This window comes from Xenopus tropicalis, chromosome 7, assembly GCF_000004195.4.
Source record: "Xenopus tropicalis strain Nigerian chromosome 7, UCB_Xtro_10.0, whole genome shotgun sequence".
Taxonomy (NCBI): domain Eukaryota; kingdom Metazoa; phylum Chordata; class Amphibia; order Anura; family Pipidae; genus Xenopus; species Xenopus tropicalis.
Genome location: NC_030683.2, coordinates 22,080,855 through 22,101,688, shown reverse-complemented (window position 1 = coordinate 22,101,688; position 20,834 = coordinate 22,080,855).

The following is a 20,834-nucleotide window of genomic DNA, read 5'->3' as shown; positions in this document are numbered from 1 at the left end:
GCAAAAATCGTAAAGACGCCGAAAAACTCGCGTTTTTACGCAAAAATTGTAAAGACGCCGAAAAAATCGCAAAAAATACAAAAAAGTCGCAAAATGTTCGTTTCCAATCGAAATTTTTCCAATTCGGATTCGAAATCGTGTTTTAGTAAATCAGCCCCTAAGTTTATTCTGGGAATACATTTTTCCATCTTTCAGTCATGTATTTAATAAGTTTAGCAATGGTGTAAATTCATTGACTAGATGCTGTAAGACTTTTTTTTAATTTTTATTGAAGGAGAAAAGACAGACGTAGAACCTATGTTCAGGTTTCAGTTGTTCATCTTACTACTTCTTTTTACTTAATTAAGTAATAAAGTGTATGTAGGTGTGGGCTCTGTTATATGCTCAACCGATCATGTGCTGGCACCAGTAATAACAGGTACTTCCACCCATACATTCTCCTTGCAGGGAGCGCAACAGTCCATGCCAGCTCAGATAAACAGTGCCCAATTGGCAACCCAGTAATTGCTGTCAGCCTGGATATGGCAGTAGTTTCATGGTGCCAATAGTGGGCTGCATCAATCGGCGCTATTGACTTGCACCAAGAGAATTTTACACTAATGCTGGAATTTACACAATAGGCACATCAGTGTCCCCTCTGCCATCCCTTACCTGTCCCTTAGCTTGCATGCCATTCAGAGCTGATAGCAAACACACTGCATTAAAACCTGGGCTTCCTCTTCCAATGAAACATTTATGCACAAACAGTACAGAAACAGACATTATTAAATAATAATACATTACAAATAATGCCCCCTTATTTACAAAATAATAACAGAGAAATAATGATATAGTATATGTTGGTTTATATAAGTACTTTTTTCTAGAGCCTCATTTCAACCAAATACTTAGAATAACATCCCCAAAGACATTTACTAATTGAAATAAAATCTGTGATTTACAAATAAGTAGACTATGGCGCATCTAGATTCATCCTCTGGAAAGGTCAGTGCTTTTTAGTTACTTATTCAGTGCTGAAGTCATGAAGAACATGGAGAGTTCTATACTTCTAAGACCAAAATTGTCTGGGGGAATTTGTATAAATTACCGTAAATATACACACTTACCTACACAGAAGCAGAAGGACTATAAGACCCTATGGGGTTCGCTTTGTGGCTAATTTATTACCTTTTTTTTCACAATTTATACCAATTTTACCAATTAAAAAAAAATCTCAAAAGCTAAAACCTGGTGAGCTTCTATAAAAGCAACTGGAAGGTGTATTTTTTTTTTAACATTCAAGCTATTTCATTTTTCATATTTTTAAACAGTCGATTTTGTAAAAATGAATGTAACCAGGTTAGATTCTGAGGCAGTAGCTTTGATGCCACCTTTCTGCGCTCTCTGCAATAACAGAGCTGAATTTTTATTTCAAATGGAAAAGGAAACTCAGCTCCTACAGTTACCAGAGGCAGCTATCTGCCACCTCATGGAACCCGCTGGACACACTGTGGCCTATGGCAAGGCTCTCACCTCATAACAGGAGCAGCCCTGAATCGTACAATGAAAATTCATTGAGGTGAATGTTTTCATTCTGCGATTTAATGTGGTCGAGTTTTTCCAAGGCAGTTTTTTTCATAAATATGCTGTCAAGAAACAAAAATTGCAGACCCAATTTCAAATTGTGATTTTTGAGGTGCTATTGAAAGCAAAAATTGCAGACTTGCGCCCTGTCAAGTCTGACAGGAGTCTATTACAACTTGATAAAACATCCCTCTGCCCTGTAACCCCTTATAAACAACCCAGCATTTCCCATAAGCATAATGTTCACCTATTTTCATTAGGGATGCACCGAACCCACTTTTTTGGGTTCGGCCGGGACCGCAGATCCGAATCTGGGATTCGGTGCATCTCTAATTTTCATAAATGGCTTATCCATGATAACTTGCAATTAATTAATTTTTCTCACATATGGTTTCCCAAAACCACACCTATCCCAAAACTCTACCACCTATAACAGACACCTTTTGCTTTAGGAGGAACCCTCTGCTACTCAGGTGCCACCAGGAGAGAACCAGGGCAATGTTCTAGGCAGGCAAGGGAACCCAAGCACTACTAAGGAATCAGGCTGAGGTCTAAACCGTACTGGCAGCGAGGTATAAAATCGGAATCCAAAAGACGTGGTCAAAAATCAGGCAAAAGGGTCAGGACAGGCAGCAGGCATCAAAGTCGAGGTTAGGCAAGGTCAAACACGGAAAAATCAGATAGGAAAATCACACCAAGGAACTAGCAAGAAGAACGAACGTTGGGTGACGAAAATATACGCAAGCGCTTTTGAATATTTACATTTTTGCCCCACGCGACGTCATCACTCACGCGCATCAAACATAAAGAGGTGTCCCTGCTGGGATGATGGCGGCCATACTTATTGTACAGCGCTGCGGAATATGTTGGTGCTTTATAAATAAATGTTAATAATAATAATAATAATAATACCCGCCACCCAATTAGACCATCAGGGACAGGTAATATTACAATTTTATGGAGAATGGCAAGATCATCAGTAAAAACAAACCACATGAAATGAATCCGCTTACATTTTTTGCCCATCTAAATTTCTCCTAGATTCCAGCACTTAGCAATTTACTTACAACCAAGGGGTTTATTTATTAATAGTCATATTTTATTTCCACAATTACCGATGTTCTTATCCGGGGGATCCCCAACCTTTTATACCTGTGAGCCACATTCAAATGAAAAAGTTTTGGGGAGCAACACAAGCATGAAATAGGTTCCTGGCGTTGTCAATAAGAGCAATAATTGGCTATTTGGTAGCCCCTATGTGGACTGGCAGCCTACAGAAGGCTCTGTCTGGCATTATACTGTGTTTTTATGCAACCAACACTTACCCCCAAGCCAGGAATTAAAAAATAAGCACCTGCTTTGAGGCCACTGGGAGCAACATCCAAGGGGTTGGGGAGCAACATGTTGCCCCCGAGCCACTGGTTGGGGATCACTGTTCTTATCATATATGCCACATTTGATCTCTTTGTTGAAATAGTTCATTTTTTTTTTGTATTTTGGTTTGTACTAATAAAGAAAGAATTTAAAAAATACATCTGGAAGGTCATCAATTTAGTTCAAAATTTTATATATAGATTCATTCTACTCTATTTCTAGGGTGACTGTATTTGTAAATAGTTAATGCTTGTGATTAAGTTTGTTTTTTTTAGTAACTGTGTCAATTTTATCTCCCAGACTAAATTCCCAATTTAGAAAGGCCTTAATAAATTCAGTAATTAAGTATGCTGCCCAGTAATTATCAAACATTTAAATATCTGGCTTATCAGAGGTGCACACTCCTTGTTTTTATGTGCCTGGAATTGCATTGGCAAATCTGTAAAGGGAAACTGCCAGATTTATAGCTGAATTCATTAAAATAGAACAATGCTGGCATCATAAATCCAACAACTTTGTATCAGCAGAAAAAGGTTATGAAACAATCCCATAAACAAATAAAATGTATTGTAGAGACTTTAAACATTTGTTTACTCATCCCATAAGCTCCCAGCAAGTGTTTATCTAAATATTAGATTTGCCGGCCTGGGGTGTAAAGCTGGCCATACACGCTACATATCATACAAAACTACATTTTTGGACTGTGTGTAAGCTCCAATTTATCGCAACATGGTGATTGGTCGTTTAATTGATTGGACAGGTCAGAAAATTTTGGTTGGATAACAATAAAATCTGTGCATGTATTGTGTTTCTTACAATATCCCCCCCCCCCCTTGGGGGGCCTACAAAGTATTTCTGGGAAGTCACTTTCGTACGATTGGTGTCTGCAACTATATTATGTTCAGAACATCCTCTGATTTGTTATTTTTGTACTTCATCCTATAATTTCAGTCTGAATATTAGTTTTAGATTGTTGCACTTAAACGTATGATCAATATCCGAACGTTTGTTGGAAGAAGACTAAAATCTGAATGTGTATGGCCAGCTTTAGGAAACAGCTGGCTGTTCAAGGTCCCATCAGGACAACATTTTGAAATGTATTACTAGGGGGGAGATTTACTAATCCACGAATCCGAATCCCGAAAGGGAAAAATTCGGATTGGAAACGAAAATGTTGGCGTCATTTCGTCGCCGCCGCGACTTTATCGTATTTTGTGCGACTATTTTATCGCCCGTCGCAATTTTTTCATATTGAGCGATTGTAAACGGCGGAAAAACCAATCCGATTTTTTCGCGACGGCGACGAAAAAGTCACAGAAAATATACAAAAAAGCTGCGACGGTGACGAAAAAGTCACGGAACATACGAAAAAGTCACGACGACAACGAAAAAGTTGCAAAAATACCGATCATTACGAAAAAAACGCATTCAGACGCCCTCAGACAGTTCGTTGATTAGTAAATCTGCCCCTAGATGTTATTTATATAATTTATGTTACAAATTGCACTAAGATTGTCCCTCATTTATATCAGTCCCTGCCCCAGTGGAACTTACAATCTAACTGTGCTGCCCCTTGGGCACATATAGTTTTCATATATACTTATTGATATCCAGCAGTCTTGTTCGACCTTGGGTGTGAAGGTAATCTGTTTTTACATCTTTTGGATTATGAGTTCTTGGATCAATCCAACAATAAAGACCAAAGAATTAAAACTCAAATAAAGACTGTGTTTTTGTGAGTAAGCTACTGCTTAACATAAGTTCAATCCTTTCTCCTTGCTACAACTTACTGGAGGCAGAATACTAAGGTCTCCATGACATTTGCACAATACTCACTAGAGTCTGTGTAGTCAAAAGCCAATTATCATGTCTGTATGTCTTAAATAAATTGAATGGAGAAGGGCTTAAAACCACTTTTTTGTTACATTTTGTTCCACTGTTGCTCTCAGTACAGGGAGGGTACATATATGGGCTTAGTTTATTAAATGCTCCTTTCTTTATCATCTAATGAGTGGCCCTCACTAGACAAAAAAAGAAAAAGCTGTCACTGGATTGAAAAGTTCCATTCCTGGCCATGGTTGGCTGCTCAGCCCTCCAATGACGTCAGAGATTCCTACGGAATTGCAATACAAAGGCGGGCTGGGGAAGTAATAGGGAAGCTAGTAGATAGCATAGTAGAGACAATAACAGCTGCACTGCAAGCTGAGAAGAAGAAACTAATCAAATAATCATACATTTACCTCTATACAACTCCACTAAAAACTAATGATTTTTTTTAAACGAAGGTATAAATGCCCATTTAATAGCCCTCGGAGAGCAGAAGTTGCAGTTATGTAAAAGCAAGAAGTCAACATTTCAATGTTCCAGGGCTTATATATTGATTAAGCGCAACACTATCCTAAGGCCATGGCCAAGCAGCCCATTACCAATAAAATGTTACTACGTACAACTTGATTTAATCATACTGCCGAGTCTTTTTTTTTTTTAATGCAAAATAAAAACTTCAGTTTGATGTAGAAGCATTTTAATAATTAAAATCTGAAATGTAATTCTGTATTCAGAAATGAAACTGAATTTTAATATTACTGACATCTGTTGTTGTTTATATGGAGTCCCGGGTGGACATTTTCAAGGTTTAGAATTGCATCTAGCCTCATTTATCTCTTCACAGACATTTTTTATTTTCCTTTAGTGCCTATTCCCAAATGCGTTCATAGATACCAGGAGTAGACGTATTGCATTCATCTGCAAAATTCCAACATGCCTGGCTGTGTCAAGTCTAGGAGGAGGCACGATTTATAATATTCACATATCCATGTGGCAGTATGATGGTATAGGGGTTAATATTACTGTTACCATATCTGCTTTTTACTTTTGTAATATTATTACTTAGAAGGGGTTAAAATGCCTCAGCTGTCATCCTAAGGTTCATAAGGTTACCATCAGTCTTTGATTCAGATGATGTGGAAAATTAACCCCGGCAAGTGTCCCCGTCTCCGAAAGCTGTCCCCGGCAACAGAGCCACCACCAAGCCAATCATTGCTATTCCAGGACAGTAATGAAGGAATGATTGTCTGTCACTTGACCTGCTTCTCTCCTCCCACATCCTCCAACCTCCCCTTGCTTTTCGATTGTTGGAAGTTGTCACCTTTATTGTTTGTAATTAAGCAAAGGAAACAGACCTTTCCTGTCTTGTTTAAAAAATTATCCCCAAGACTCAGTATCCATTAAGGGTGCTTATGCATCTCATACTTTCATCTGGGGTTGGCACATTTCTAAATTATTTTTACCCGCTGGTGGGGTGGGGCACAAAAGGGGCAGGGCAGTGTTGTAGCAGTGCAGGGGCTGATGGAGGGTGAGTTATGCAGTTATCTAACATATAATTAATCCTTATTGGAGGCAGAGCAATCCTATTGGGTTTATCTAATGTTTAAATGATTTTTTAGGTGTGGAGAGCCAAATTACAGAAAAATCCCATGTCTGGAAAACCCTAGGTCTCAAGGTTTCTTGATAACAGTTCCCATACCTGTTCTGTATAGGTATAGGACTCGTTATCCAGAAAGCTCCAATTATGGGAAGTTATAATTAATCCTTATTGGGACAAAACAATCCTATTGGGTTTAATGTTTAAATGATTCCCTTTTCTCTGTAATAATAAAACAGTACCTGTACTTGATCCCAACTAAGATATAATTACCCCTTATTGGGGCAGAACAGCCCTATTGGGTTTATTTAATGGTTAAATGATTCCCTTTTCTCTGTAATAATAAAACTGTACCTTGTAACTGATCCTGACTAAGATATAATTACCTCTTATTGGGACAAAACAATCCCATTGGGTTTATTTCATGTTTAAATGATTCCTTTTTCTCTGTAATAATAAAACAGTACCTGTACTTGATCCCAACTAAGATATAATTACCCCTTATTGGGGGCAGAACAGCCCTATTGGGTTTATTTAATGTTGAAATTATTCCCTTTTCTCTGTAATAATAAAACAGTACCTGTACTTGATCCCAATTAAGATATAATTACCCCTTGGGCAGAACAGTCCTATTAGGTTTATTTAATGGTTAAATGATTCCCTTTTCTCTGTAATAATAAAACAGTACCTGTACTTGATCCCAACTAAGATATAATTACCCCTTATTGGGGGCAGAACAGCCCTATTGGGTTTATTTCATGGTTAAATGATTCCCTTTTCTCTGTAATAATAAAACAGTGCCTGTACTTGATCCCAACTAAGATACAATTACCCCTTATTGGGGGCAGAACAGTCCTATTGGGTTTATTTAATGGTTAAATGATTCCCTTTTCTCTGTAATAATAAAACAGTACCTGTACTTGATCCCAACTAAGATATAATTACCCCTTATTGGGGGCAGAACAATCCTATTGGGTTTATTTAATGGTTAAATGATTCCCTTTTCTCTGTAATAATAAAACAGTACCTGTACTTGATCCCAACTAAGATATAATTACCCCTTATTGGGGGCAGAACAGCCCTATTGGGTTTATTTCATGGTTAAATGATTCCCTTTTCTCTGTAATAATAAAACAGTATCTGTACTTGATCCCAACTAAGATATAATTACCCCTTATTGGGGGCAGAACAGCCCTATTGGGTTTATTTAATGGTTAAATGATTCCCTTTTCTCTGTAATAATAAAACAGTACCTGTACTTGATCCCAACTAAGATATAATTACCCCTTATTGGTGGCAGAACAGCCCTATTGGGTTTATTTAATGGTTAAATGATTCCCTTTTCTCTGTAATAATAAAACAGTATCTGTACTTGATCCCAACTAAGATATAATTACCCCTTATTGGGGCAGAACAGCCCTATTGGGTTTATTTAATGGTTAAATGATTCCCTTTTCTCTGTAATAATAAAACAGTATCTGTACTTGATCCCAACTAAGATATAATTACCCCTTATTGGGGGCAGAACAGTCCTATTGGGTTTATTTAATGGTTAAATTATTCCTTTTTCTCTGTAATAATAAAACAGTACCTGTACTTGATCCCAACTAAGATATAATTACCCCTTATTGGGGCAGAACAGCCCTATTGGGTTTATTTAATGGTTAAATGATTCCCTTTTCTCTGTAATAATAAAACAGTATCTGTACTTGATCCCAACTAAGATATAATTACCCCTTATTGGGGGCAGAACAGCCCTATTGGGTTTATTTAATGGTTAAATGATTCCTTTTTCTCTGTAATAATAAAACAGTACCTGTACTTGATCCCAACTAAGATATCATTTATTCTTTTTTGGATGCAAAACAATCCTGTTGGGTTCAATTAACGTTTTATTGATATTTTAGTAGACGTATGGTATGGAGATCCAAATTATGGGAAAACTCCTTATCCCAAAACCCCCAGGTCCCAAGCATTCCAGATAACAGGTCCCATACCTGTATTACAGATAGCTACACACAGACAAACTGGCAAAACAGCAACTTTTAGCATAACAATAAAGGAAAAGGCAAAGTGCACAGTCAGTTATAGCGCATTCATTTCCCAAGGTATAATTGTATGTAAATATTTTGGCTGTGGATAATTGCCCCTATTATGTCCTGTTTTCCGCTGAAGTCATGGAAAATGTTAGCAATAATGTTTACATATAAATTGTTCTTTTTTTTTTCAGCAGAGGCACAAACCTAAATGTGTTCAAGAAATACATTAAGGAACTGCCTTGTAAATACTTACAGCAAGTTTCTTTCTGCTGATTGGATATAAAATGTAAATACATCAAGATAATATAATATATACTGTAAATGTAAGTACAGTGAGCTTGCTGCTTTTACATCCTGATATTAAATTAAACAAATTGCCCTGGCAAGATTTCATCTTTTGACTCTTTGTACATATGAAGACCGATTAAACTGCTTAATGGGTTTGTTCAACCATTATTCCTAAAGGGTGTAGTCTCAGTCCATAAGTGATATTGCATCTCTCCAAAAACCACAAACTACAAAGTGTAGTTTAAAAATACAATAAAGAACACTCAAAGAATTCACATTTATTGTGATATTACTAATGCAAATATCCGATATCATCAGCCTAGAAAGAGATACTTGAATAGAAGGTACTACAGTTCTTTACAAAGGGTGGTGGTATGGCAACTTTTATAGGCAAAAAAAAAACCCCAAAACTTTCCTAGTACAGGTATAGGACCCCTTATCCGGAATGCTCGGGACCAAGGGTTTTCCGGATAAGGGGTCTTTCCGTAATTTGGATCTCTATACCTTAAGTCTACTAAAAAATCAATAAAACATTAATTAAACCCAATAGGATTGTTTTGCATCCAATAAGGATTAATTATATCTTATTTGGGATCAATTACAGGTACTGTTTTATTATTACAGAGAAAAGGGAATCATTTAAACATTAAATAAACCCAATAGGGCTGTTCTGCCCCCAATAAGGGGTAATTATATCTTAGTTGGGATCAAGTACAGGTACTGTTTTATTATACAGAGAAAAGGGAATCATTTAACCATGAAATAAACCCAATAGGGCTGTTCTGCCCCCAATAAGGGGTAATTATATCTTAGTTGGGATCAAGTACAGGTACTGTTTTATTATTACAGAGAAAAAGGAATCATTTAACCATTAAATAAACCCAATAGGGCTGTTCTGCCCCCAATAAGGGGTAATTATATCTTAGTTGGGATCAAGTACAGGTACTGTTTTATTATTACAGAGAAAAAGGAAATCAGTTTTCAAAATCTGAATTATTTGATTAAAATGGAGTCTATGGGAGACAGGCTTTCCATAATTCGGAGCTTTCTGGATAACGGGTTTCCAGATAAGGGATCCTATACCTGTATAGTTTTAAGACAAAAATTTGCCTTTTCACCAGTAGTAAAAATGTATGTAAAAAAAAATGTTTTTTGTATAGAAAAAAAAATCATTCTTGCCATAGTTTGAAGAATATTGTGTTATATATTGCAAATATATGTGTAGGGCAATAGTAAATGGAGGTACTTACTGAGGACTTACCACTTTACCAGTAAAATCTGCATTTGACTCTTAACCATCAGGACCGGCCCCTGTTGGAGGCAGGGTGTTGTAGAACTACACCAGAATCTCAGGTTCAGACAGTTAACTTGAAGCCACTGGTTCTCATCAATAACAAGAACTTCTGACATTGACAGGTTAATATCCAGATATTGGAGATAACACAGCTGAGGTAGTATAATATATAGCATATATACTCACAGGAGTCAATGACCCTTAGGGGTCAATCATAGCACATTAGATAACTGACTACCAAGTGTCATCCCAATCTTTCAGGCCTCTTGAGTGGAACCTAGGCAGGATAACTTCGACCCTACACTCAGGTCCATACTTTTGGGTAGGACACCCCGGACTGTAGTCCTTACTAAATCGTCTCGGTGAAGCTCAGGCTGCTCACTACTAGCTGCCATATTCCTATCTATCATTCCTGGGCAGAACAGAAGGGCAACTATTTTATAAGTTGGATATGGATCCAATATATATATATATAATATATGTGGATATTTTCGAAAAATCATTATTTAAATTGTAGAACATTTCAACTCTAGGGACTGCAAGTGCAAGAGCAATAAGGGGTGCAAAAGCACATTTACCAGCACTTGCATCCTGGGATTGCTGCTCTCTGCACAGTATGCTGGATCAATATCCGCCACTCTATGCTTAAAGCACCTATGTGCCAACCCCTGCCCCTCCCTCACTAATACAGTGCTGACTAATGCAGTCAATGTTGAATTAGTGAAAGGACCCACAGGTCTCAATGGCTTTTTGTTCACACCCAAACGCTGTGTGCAAAAAAATAGCTTATTGCGGACTTTATCTTGCACTTTGCAAACTATGTTTGGGTTTACAAATAGGTTTGTCATCTTCCAACTATAGGGAAACAGACAGGGTCGGGGCAGTGATGTCACAAGAGCATGGAAGGTGATGTTGGGGGTGTGGTCAAAAACATCAGGGCTGGGGTTATGACATGAAGATTGGTGACTGGTTGATCGTCACATCATAATACAGGCATCTCCAACCTTTTTCACCCATGAGCAACCTTTCAATGAAAAAAAAGCTGAGGAGCAACAACACAGGCACAAAAACTTTCCTATTATGTAACCAATAAGGATTGGTTACTTAGTAGCCCATTGTGGACTGACAGACTTCAAGCGGCTCTGTTTAGCAGTACACATGGTCTTTATGCCTCCAAGTGAGAAATTCAAAAGTGGACACCAACTGGGAGCAACAGCCAAGGGGTTGGGGTGTAACATGTTGCTCACGAGCCACTGGTTGGGGATCACTGATCTAATAGATTCCTGCCTGGTTTCCCTAATTTGGAAAATTGGGCAGGGAGTTTTAACCCAGAGAGCCCTCCCAAAAACTGGACTGTCCAGACCAAAACCAGGCAGGTGGCAACTCTATTTACAAATGAGCCCCATATTTATCCCTTATTTGCCATTAAAAGTAGCTGTTATAATCCATGGAAGTGGTTTTATACATCAAGTAGCTCCAGTTTCTGCCCCTTGCACTAAAGAGACTCAGTAATAACACACAGTCTGTTCATTTCCACTTCTATGTCAAGGTCAGAGTTTGTTTAAACCTTAAAGTTTTCTACTTGAAGAGACGAGGAATGGCATCTTTTATATGTCTGTAGAGGACAAAATAATTACTCCTAATCTGAAAAAAAAAACCTGTTTTTTTTTCGAATGATGGAATTGTCGACAATGGGAATGTTTTGGTGCTCGCTCTTAGAAAGCTGAAGCCTAGAATATTTATGAAGCCACATTCTACCAATGCACGTTTCAAAGGGAAAAAGCTTTGCTTTCTTCTCTGCCTCCTGCAATGACAATGATATAGTGAGGTAAAACCTGGGAGGAAATGACATTTTGTTCATTAATAGCGAGCAGAGGCAGCGGCAGAGGAATTCGAGCAGCATACAGAGCATCCAGGAGCTGAGAAAGAGGTTAATAAACAAAACCGCACACTCCTGCCACAGAGAATATTCTAAGAATTGTGCCCATACTAAATAAAATAAAGCAAATTGCACCCATAACGCATTGCAAAGGTGTAGATGGTCTTGGCACCCTTATTGCTGCTGTTACTGATTGTCTAGGCTTGTTTGCCTGAGTTTCTGTTGTATTATACGGTATTTGCCACCGAAAGTAATATTTTGTAGATAATTTAGCAAGTTATGTAAATAGCAAGGCCAGGGTCGGACTGGGCCGCCGGGACACCGGGAAAAATCCCGGTGGGCCCCAGCGGCCCAGTCCGACCTTTACCGGTGCTCCCCCTACTGACTGTTCCTCCCCGACGCGTTCAATTTATACGTGCTCGGGGAGGACGTCAGGTGGGGGCCCTGCGGGGGGGGGTTAGGGGGGCCCCTGAGGGGGGGTTAGGGGATGCGGCTGGGGCACCTGCAGGGCCCCTTTGGGCAGGAGCCCCGGTGGGCCCTGCACCCCCCAGTCCGACCCTGAGCAAGGCTGTATATAAGTTCATGTTTATCAGTGTTCATTACTTATAAATCCAGAGATAAGAAAATCCAAGAAGTTTTTATTTATTTTTTTTTGTGGTCTAATTGAAGGATAGATAAAATGGTGTAGTAAAAATTGCTTTTTAAATTTAACAAATTGCAAATTATATTTGTCAGTCTTTTATTTTTTTAACGGTGTTGTTTTTATTACTTAATTACTTAATGGTATACTTTGCAAATAGTTCATTTTACCGTTTAAAATGTTCTTATTGAACCAATAAATGTCTTTTTTTAGCTGTAATATTGGTGTGTAGGTGCAATCTCAGTGCATTGTGCCTGAGTCTGAGCTTTCAGCCAGCGCTACACATTAGAGCTGCTTTTAGATTAGCTGTTGTTTCATCTGCTCAGTGTAACTGGAGGAGTCATGGCCTGACTTGGGTATTTTTACTACTGAGTGCTATTCACATATGTGCCACTAGATGGGAGCATTTTCAGCAATGCAAGTGTCAGGGAGCTGATATCTTGTCACCTGCCTAGTTTTCTACTGATCGGCTGTTGGGGGGGGAAGGGTGATAATATCTCAACTTGCAGCACAGCGGTAAAGAGTGACTGAAGTTTATCACAAGTCACATGACTGAGGGCACTTGGAACTCTAAGAATATGCCCAATGTCAAATTTCAAAATTTGTTGACACTTAAAATTGCTGGGAATTATCCCCTTGACCTAATATATCACATCAAATCACATCATATGACCAGAAATGAGGTTCATTAAACAGACTTCTCACTCCCTCTCCATAATAACAAAAAATTTGAATTTCTCAATGTTATATTCATAACTGTCAAGGCTCAACTCATCAAGGTTGGACTGGGCCAGTGGGGCACTGGGAAAAACCTGGTGTGCCACGGCCCTTGCTGGCCCTGCTGACCCATACGCAATCCCCAAGAGCATTCTCCAGTTGAGCATCCCTCCCCAATTGTGCCTAAGGTAAGGATAATGTACACACGCTTGCGGGGGGGGAGGTACAACTCCCCCATCACAGGGGCCCATTGGTTGTGTGAGGGCTGGGGCCTGTGGGGGCTGCTGTGACCCCTGGGGCAGCGGCAACCCCAGTGCTCCTGCACCCCCCAGTCCAACATTGTCACTAATCTACCAAGAGTGGAATAACCCCTAGTACAGGGGTGGGCAAACTACGGCCCGCGGGCCACATCCGGCCCGTCAGCCCTTTCAATCCGGCCCGCCGTCTCCGGCCCCCTTAAAAGAATGACGGGCCCTGATTGGTTGCGCCCCGTGCGTGCGCACAGCGTCAACACGCACGGGGCGCAACCATATAAAAGAATGCACTGGGGAGCCGGGGAACAGAAGGATGGGACGGAGGAAGCAGCGGGTTGCTGGAGGAGGGAGCCGCAGGTCATGGAGGATGCTGGGGGGGAGCTGAGAGGCCCCATAATTTTTTATGGCAGCCCCGGGCGTAACGCTGTCCCGGTCCGGCCCATCTGTTAATCAATGTGGCCCCTGAGCCAAAAAGTTTGCCCACCCCTGCCCTAGTATGTCTTTTGGAAATGTATGCTTTAAAAAAAAGAGAAAGACGCTCTCATCCAAACAGCTGTGTTTTCTTGCTGTGATTCAGTGCGGATTTGAATTCCGGAGCAATGCATATTTTTTCTGTCTGAGTGGATTGCTGCAAACACACTGCCTACACATTTAATGAAAGAGAAAATACTGTTTTGGGCAGTTTACCCAGGCACAAGTACAACTTTCTGATATACCGATTGTCATTTGCAAATGTGAGCTCAGGTGAATGTGAAGTAGAAAGAAAATCCAACAAAACTGAATTTAGTGCAGTTTATATATTTCTATATTTCAGTTCTCCGAATGAACCTTTGTGTTAGAAAGTAAATATAGAAAAGCAGCTGTTTATTGCCTTAAGGGCATAGCTCATCTCTGCTAAACAAACGGATAGATTTCAAGAGCAATTTTTTGTTATCTAATCTACAGTACAGCTGATTTATGGTTGAATTTATGATGAAATTATAAGTATGCCTGTTGCCTGGCTATTCATGTTAAATTACCCATTATCATTTTTTGCCATTTCATAAAGATCAATTCATTTCCGTAATAAAATTGCAGTCTAATTAATGATCTGCCAGACAGGGCAGCCTTTATTGAATGGAAAAAAAAATGGAGGCTTTTTAAAACCATTAGTTGAAGGCTCAATTTGCAGCGTTTTTTAAACTCATATTTTTTATTCATAATTAATAAAAATTGGACACTGTGTGGTATGTTGGAAGCAATGCCAACCTCATCACTCCAACTTGCCTGTGGTTTGGGACAGAGACCTGCAAGGTTGTTTTTTTTAGACCCACACCCAACTGCATCTGCTTACACAGTTTTTCGTCCTTATACAGTTCTACATGATCCCGCCCCCTGTAGTAATCGTCACGTAGACCAGAAGTGATGTCACATAAACCATAAGTGAAGTCATATGCCTAGCAGTTTCCATGAAAAACAGTATATTTTTAATTAGTTCCTCCTTAAATGCCCACCGTAGCCCACCCCGCTTCAGCTAAAAGGTACTTGCAGACCACCTTGGCCCAGTCCCAAGCGGGTATTGTGCAGATACCCATGGATACCTGACCTGCTGTAGGACTCTAGTTTGGGAAACTTAGCTTCCATATTGGCACTTCATGTGGACCTTAGAGAGCATCTACAATAAAACCTTATTTGTGCCAAAAACACTGCATTGTAGGCAGAACTTTGCACTTTGCACTTGCTCTTTAGCACAGCTTTATTGGGAAATATAATTAATATCGTTAATAGAAAAAAGATGTGCAATTGAAAAAATGATTGCTTCCTGCACATAATGTTATATTAGTGCAAGTTTAATAAAGCTTTACTGAACCTGATTTAGTGACCCCATGCAAGAGATGAAGAAAGATTGCACATTTTATAGTTTGCACCATTGCTCAGTGTAAGAAATAAAACTTCATACCACAAAAGTCAATACTTTTATATTACAAAAATACTCATCTTCAAGCAGGTATTAAATAACCTATCAAGATGGTGGCCCATTCCTTCACGTTGGCAAGTCACATAACGCTGCAACACAGTGTGACATCATTGCATTGCGCTTTGGCATGAAAATATCATGAACTCTGCCTTTGCCAAGCATCTTGGTATCTTGGTATTCCCTTTTTTCCCATGTCCACCCGTTGTGGGTTTTGGGGATTAATGATAGACTTTTGAGGTTGGAAGTCACCTCTAAAACAATGGGGAATAACTTTTGGCAGTGGGGTCTCTGCATAAAGAGAAATGTTCCTTCCTTATTATTAATAGGCCTACTGTTTCAGGGTCTTGGGTTGACTCCACTTACATAATCCTACTATTGACTGGTCTACCAGCCAAATCTCATTAGGTCAAATGTGTCCCTAATGTGTTTCATGTTTCATTTCAAGAGACCCGGGTTCAATGCCGTAATAAGGGTCTTACTCTGTGAGTTCCTGGGTGCGTCTAAATTTCTATCTTGACTTGATCCCCTGGTTCCTGATCTCCTGCTTTAATTCTGACAAGGATGATTGCTGCCTGCCCTGATCTTTTGCCTGAATACGACTTTGAGCTTCCTTAACCACTTGGATACTGTGAATTGGACTTTCAGAATGCATCCTTGGTCCACATCCCAACTCTGGAAAGGAACGTTGGGTTAAATTATGAAATTCAAATTTATGTTGTTACTTATGAATTTTTTTTCCCATTTATGACTTGTAGCCCTAAAACCTTTATATACAACCAGAAGGGACTCATACCCCTACTAGCTTCCGCCTTGTGAGTATCTAAATATAATATAATGCTAAGGCAAGTCATGTTTTATTCAATATTCTGCCTCGAGAATTGAGCATTAATGATCCCACCCTCCTCACATCTTGCTAAGATCGACCACACTGACCTGGAATTTAATTGTAAAGAGCGATATTTCTAATCGCACATTAAAAGGCATGCAATTAAATTCATTGTAAGTTAAATATTCAAATGATATGAAGCAAAACATCGAGTAATAGGCACTAATGTCCAATTAAATACACAGCCAGTCAATTAACACCTAACAGAAACACTCAGCTTGTTCCTTCTCATGTTTTCTTAGCTTTACTCTCAGAGGAACACCGCAGCTTTTAATCCTTGCACTTCTTAAGTGGAATTCTGCTAAACTTGTGTTTTATTATACTACTTTATTATGCTTTTCGAAATAATAGATACGATATAAGGTAGAAAGAAACCGAAGGGAAAAAAATCACTGAAATTGAGGGCTTGTAGTTTAGGAGGCACTGGCAGTTGAGTTAATAAGCTGTAATGCTATCCACAAAAGTAGAATATATATATATATATATATATATATACAGTTACACTAAGGGGAAGATTTATTTATGCTCAGTATTGAGGCAATTGGCTAATGAAAATGTGTTTTTGGACTCCCTTAGGTTTTTATCAATCAGTTGGCCTAACATGGAGGAGAGAGCATTAAAAAATCTGGACCACGTTAGTAGAGCTAATGGTCAAAAATAGTTTCACTTGCCTCTAAAATCCCATTGCAGTTGTCTGGTCATTACTTTCATACTGTATATGTATTTCTGCTGTTAGCTGCCACTAGTTTATATTTACCAGTGAATGAGATCTTTGTAATTACTGTTAGTGATGAGCAAATTTTTTCCGGCAGGCATGGATTTGCAGCGAATTTCCGCCTTTCGCCATATTCAGAACTCCCTCTTTGTGAGGAACAAGATATCAATGAGAAAACAGGAGGAACAAAACTTCATCCTCAACAGCATAACAAAGATATATTAAAGGGGAACTAAACACAACTTAAAGAATAAGTAAACTTTTTTTTTTATCAGTAAAATTTCTCTAAACAGCCTCCAGAATTACCTACCTTTGTCCCAGCATTCTCTCTGACCTGGTTCCTCAGTCATAAGGTGTTTGTTTTTCTTTGCTTCCTTGTGCAGAGTGAAGCCCCGCCCCCACTTCCTGTTCAGGTCTCTTATTAAAAAAAAAACCCTGATAATGCACAGACTGGCTCCTGCTGCCTCCAGGCATTTCCAGAAGGCTCTCCAGGTCGAATTGAAGAGAGAACTGAACAGGAAGTGGGGGCGGAGCTTCACTCTGCACAAGGAAGCAAAGAAAAATGATTAACTTCTAACTGAGGAACCAGGTCAGACAGAATGCTGGGACAAAGGTAGGTAATTCTGGAGGGTGTTTAGAGCAATTTTACTGATAGATAAAAAAGGTTTACTTATTCTTTAAGCTTTTAACATCTGATGTCAATAAGGAAAGGAACGTTGCAATGGGTGCGGCCTTGGGGCACCCGGATAAGAAATCCAGCGCTGTTTATAAAATATAGCTGTGCCCTGTTTTCATCCTGGTGGTCTTTAAACTTCAGATCTTCCAGTGTTTCCTAATTTTTAATAAAGTCACCCTGACTAAATGATAATTATTTTATTGGGTTTTCCTGTTGAAGCATCTGGAATCTGTGAGTATCCCCTAAACACATATCATCATTGAGAAGTTGTTAAATCCAGGCAATAGTTATCTAGTTATATTATTACAGTGGATGGGAATTCCCCAAAGGGCAGCCCTTATTGTCACAATTGTTTAACCCCAGGTAATATTTATCTAGTTATCTTTCAGATTTTCAAGGGATAGAAATCCCCAAAGTAAAGCCCTTATTGTCACTGTAGTCACTGTATCAATAACAAAGACACACTTAGAGGAGAATGTGGAAGACAATCATTTCTGGTTTAATTTCCCACAAGGATTCTTAACACGTCTTCCTTCCAGAATAAAACTATTTATATTTGATGTTTTGTTCATGACACTTGGGTTCCTAATTTAATGAGCTGCTTCTTTACTTATTTTAGAAGATGGGTCTTTGTATCCACACAGTGACAGCTGCCTGTTTGCTTGCATCCACCTTTCAAAGGTCACAGTATGTGTCTGGCTGTATGCTGGAATCATGTCTTATACGTTGTAGGTAGCGTTGAAGACAGCTAATCACTTAGGAGTAGTGATGGGCGAAATGTTTCGCCAGGCATGGATTCGCGGTGAATTTCCGCGTTTCGCCATTGGCGGATTGTTTCGCGAAACAGATTAAAAAAATTTGGCGTTGAAAATTTCGCTGCACATCTAAAAATTGACAAAATAATAGCCGTGTGACAAAATAATAGCCGTGTGACAAAATAATAGTCGCGGGCGACAAAATAATAGCCGTGCAACGAAAGAATAGCCGCGGGCGACAAAAGAATAGCTGCACGACGAAAGAATAGCCGCAGGCGCCAATTTTTTTGACGCACAACATTTTTGTTGTTTCGCGAATTTCCCGCCGTTTCGCAAATCTTTTGAAAGATTCGCACATTTTCCGGCGAAGTGAAACGGGACAGATTCGCTCATCACTACTTAGGAGGTCAGAACAATCAGTGTTATTGGGAAAAAAGGAAAAGATTGTCAGGAAAGATTTTCTCGACTGTTTATGGTTAACGTTTAGAAGTGAATACATTTTTGCTCAATTTTTAGGCTAACAAATGTGTCCATAAATGTATAGTGCACGGAAAACGTATGTGCAGATACACAACAAACTTTGATTTTGTTCATTAAAAAAGAAGGAAAGGTAAAAACTAAGTAAGTTTTATCAGAAAGGTCTATGTAAATACAGTGATGAGCACTGCACTGAGTCCTCTATCAAAAGAAACACAGGATTTCTTGTCTTCTTTTTTGTATACATTTACTTTGGTATCTGACTTCCTCTCTCAGAAAAATCCTTCATTCCCAGGGCCGGAGTCTGCACAATTCTCTTCTCTCTCCCTTCTCCCGCTCCCCCCTTCCATAAGAATTCACTCCCCCTCCCATCAAAATGTCTGATCTATACTGCCAACGGCTAGAGCTGCAGCAGGAAGGTACTGAGACCAAGCTAAATTGGCAGCTGTCATCTTACACAAACCGAGGGAGCTTCTAGGGCTGTTTACTCAGGTATGGTAAAGCTTTCTGCAGAATAAATATAGCGTTCTAGGTGGCACTAATGTGGCAAATCTATTGGCAGTAAAATGACAAAATGACTTTCCTTTTCCTTTAAACTCAGTACAATGTCCAAATAAACATGAGTTATACTGAAGTAATTGTGTGGATCCAACTCCTCACATATCATGTTGTTTTAAAAAATTGCATACACAGCACACCGCCTAGAAACGATTGGGGCCATGTCACCCCAGAAGGAATTAGTGAATTTGTGTTGAAAATTTTTACAAATCTGCACTAGAATTTCTCCATGCGTTTTGTTTTGCAGGGAATAAAAATTGTGTTTTTTTGAGTAAATAAAAACACAACAAAGCATGTCTATTGACTTCAGTGCATTTGGAGTAAGAATATTCCTGAGAAAAAATGTTAATTGAATCTGTTGTTCTTAGCCATTTTTCAGTTGGTCTCCATTGGTTTCATTTATTCTTTTTATTTATTATTTGCCTTCTTTTTCAGCCTCTTTCCAACTTTAAAATGGGGGTCACTGACCAAAACAGCCATGTTTATATTGTTATTCTTTTTTTAATACTTATCTACTCATTCATCCCCCCTCCTGTTCGCCTTCCAGTTTCTCTTTCAAAGCACTGAAAGGTAAGGTAGCTAGGGTAGCTTGGACCCAGATATCTAAAAAAAAACTCTAAAAACCACCAAAAATCCAAAATGAAGACCAATTGCATATTATGTCAAATTCTCACATTTGACATTATACCAGAAGTAAATTGTAAAGGTGACATAACGTTTTAACCAAAAGTACCTATTGACTTCCTCGTGGATGAGATGATGATCCCACAGAATTGCATTCGCCAATATCCTGCTCCACCCAAAGAAACATGAATCTATATATACTAGATATGGGAGACGTACCCAGTGAAAAGCTTTTGTTAAACATTTTCAGAATGGTTTCCTGGAGCATACCTGTTAAAGAAGAAGGAAAGGTACAATCACTGGGGGGTACACAAATATTAAGCACCCCCAGTGATTGTAATCACTAGAGATGTAGTGAACTGTTCGCCGGAGAACTAGTTCGCACGAAAATCGGGTGTTCGCAAGTTCGCGAACTTTTAGCGATGTTCGCAATTTTGGGTTCGCCTTAGCTGGAGCCAAATTTTGACCTCTCACCCCAGAGCCAGCAGATACATGGCAGCCAATCAGGCAGCTCTCCCTCCTGGACCATCCCCGGACCACTCCCTTCCATATATAAACTGAAGCCCAGCAGCCATTTTACATTCTGCCTGTGTGTGCTTGATGAGTTTGCATAGGGAGAGAGCTGTGCAGGGGTTTGAGGGACAGTTTAGGTAGCTTTGCTGACTAGTAATCTACTTTCTACTGCTCTGTATGTAGCTGCTGGGGACAGCTGTC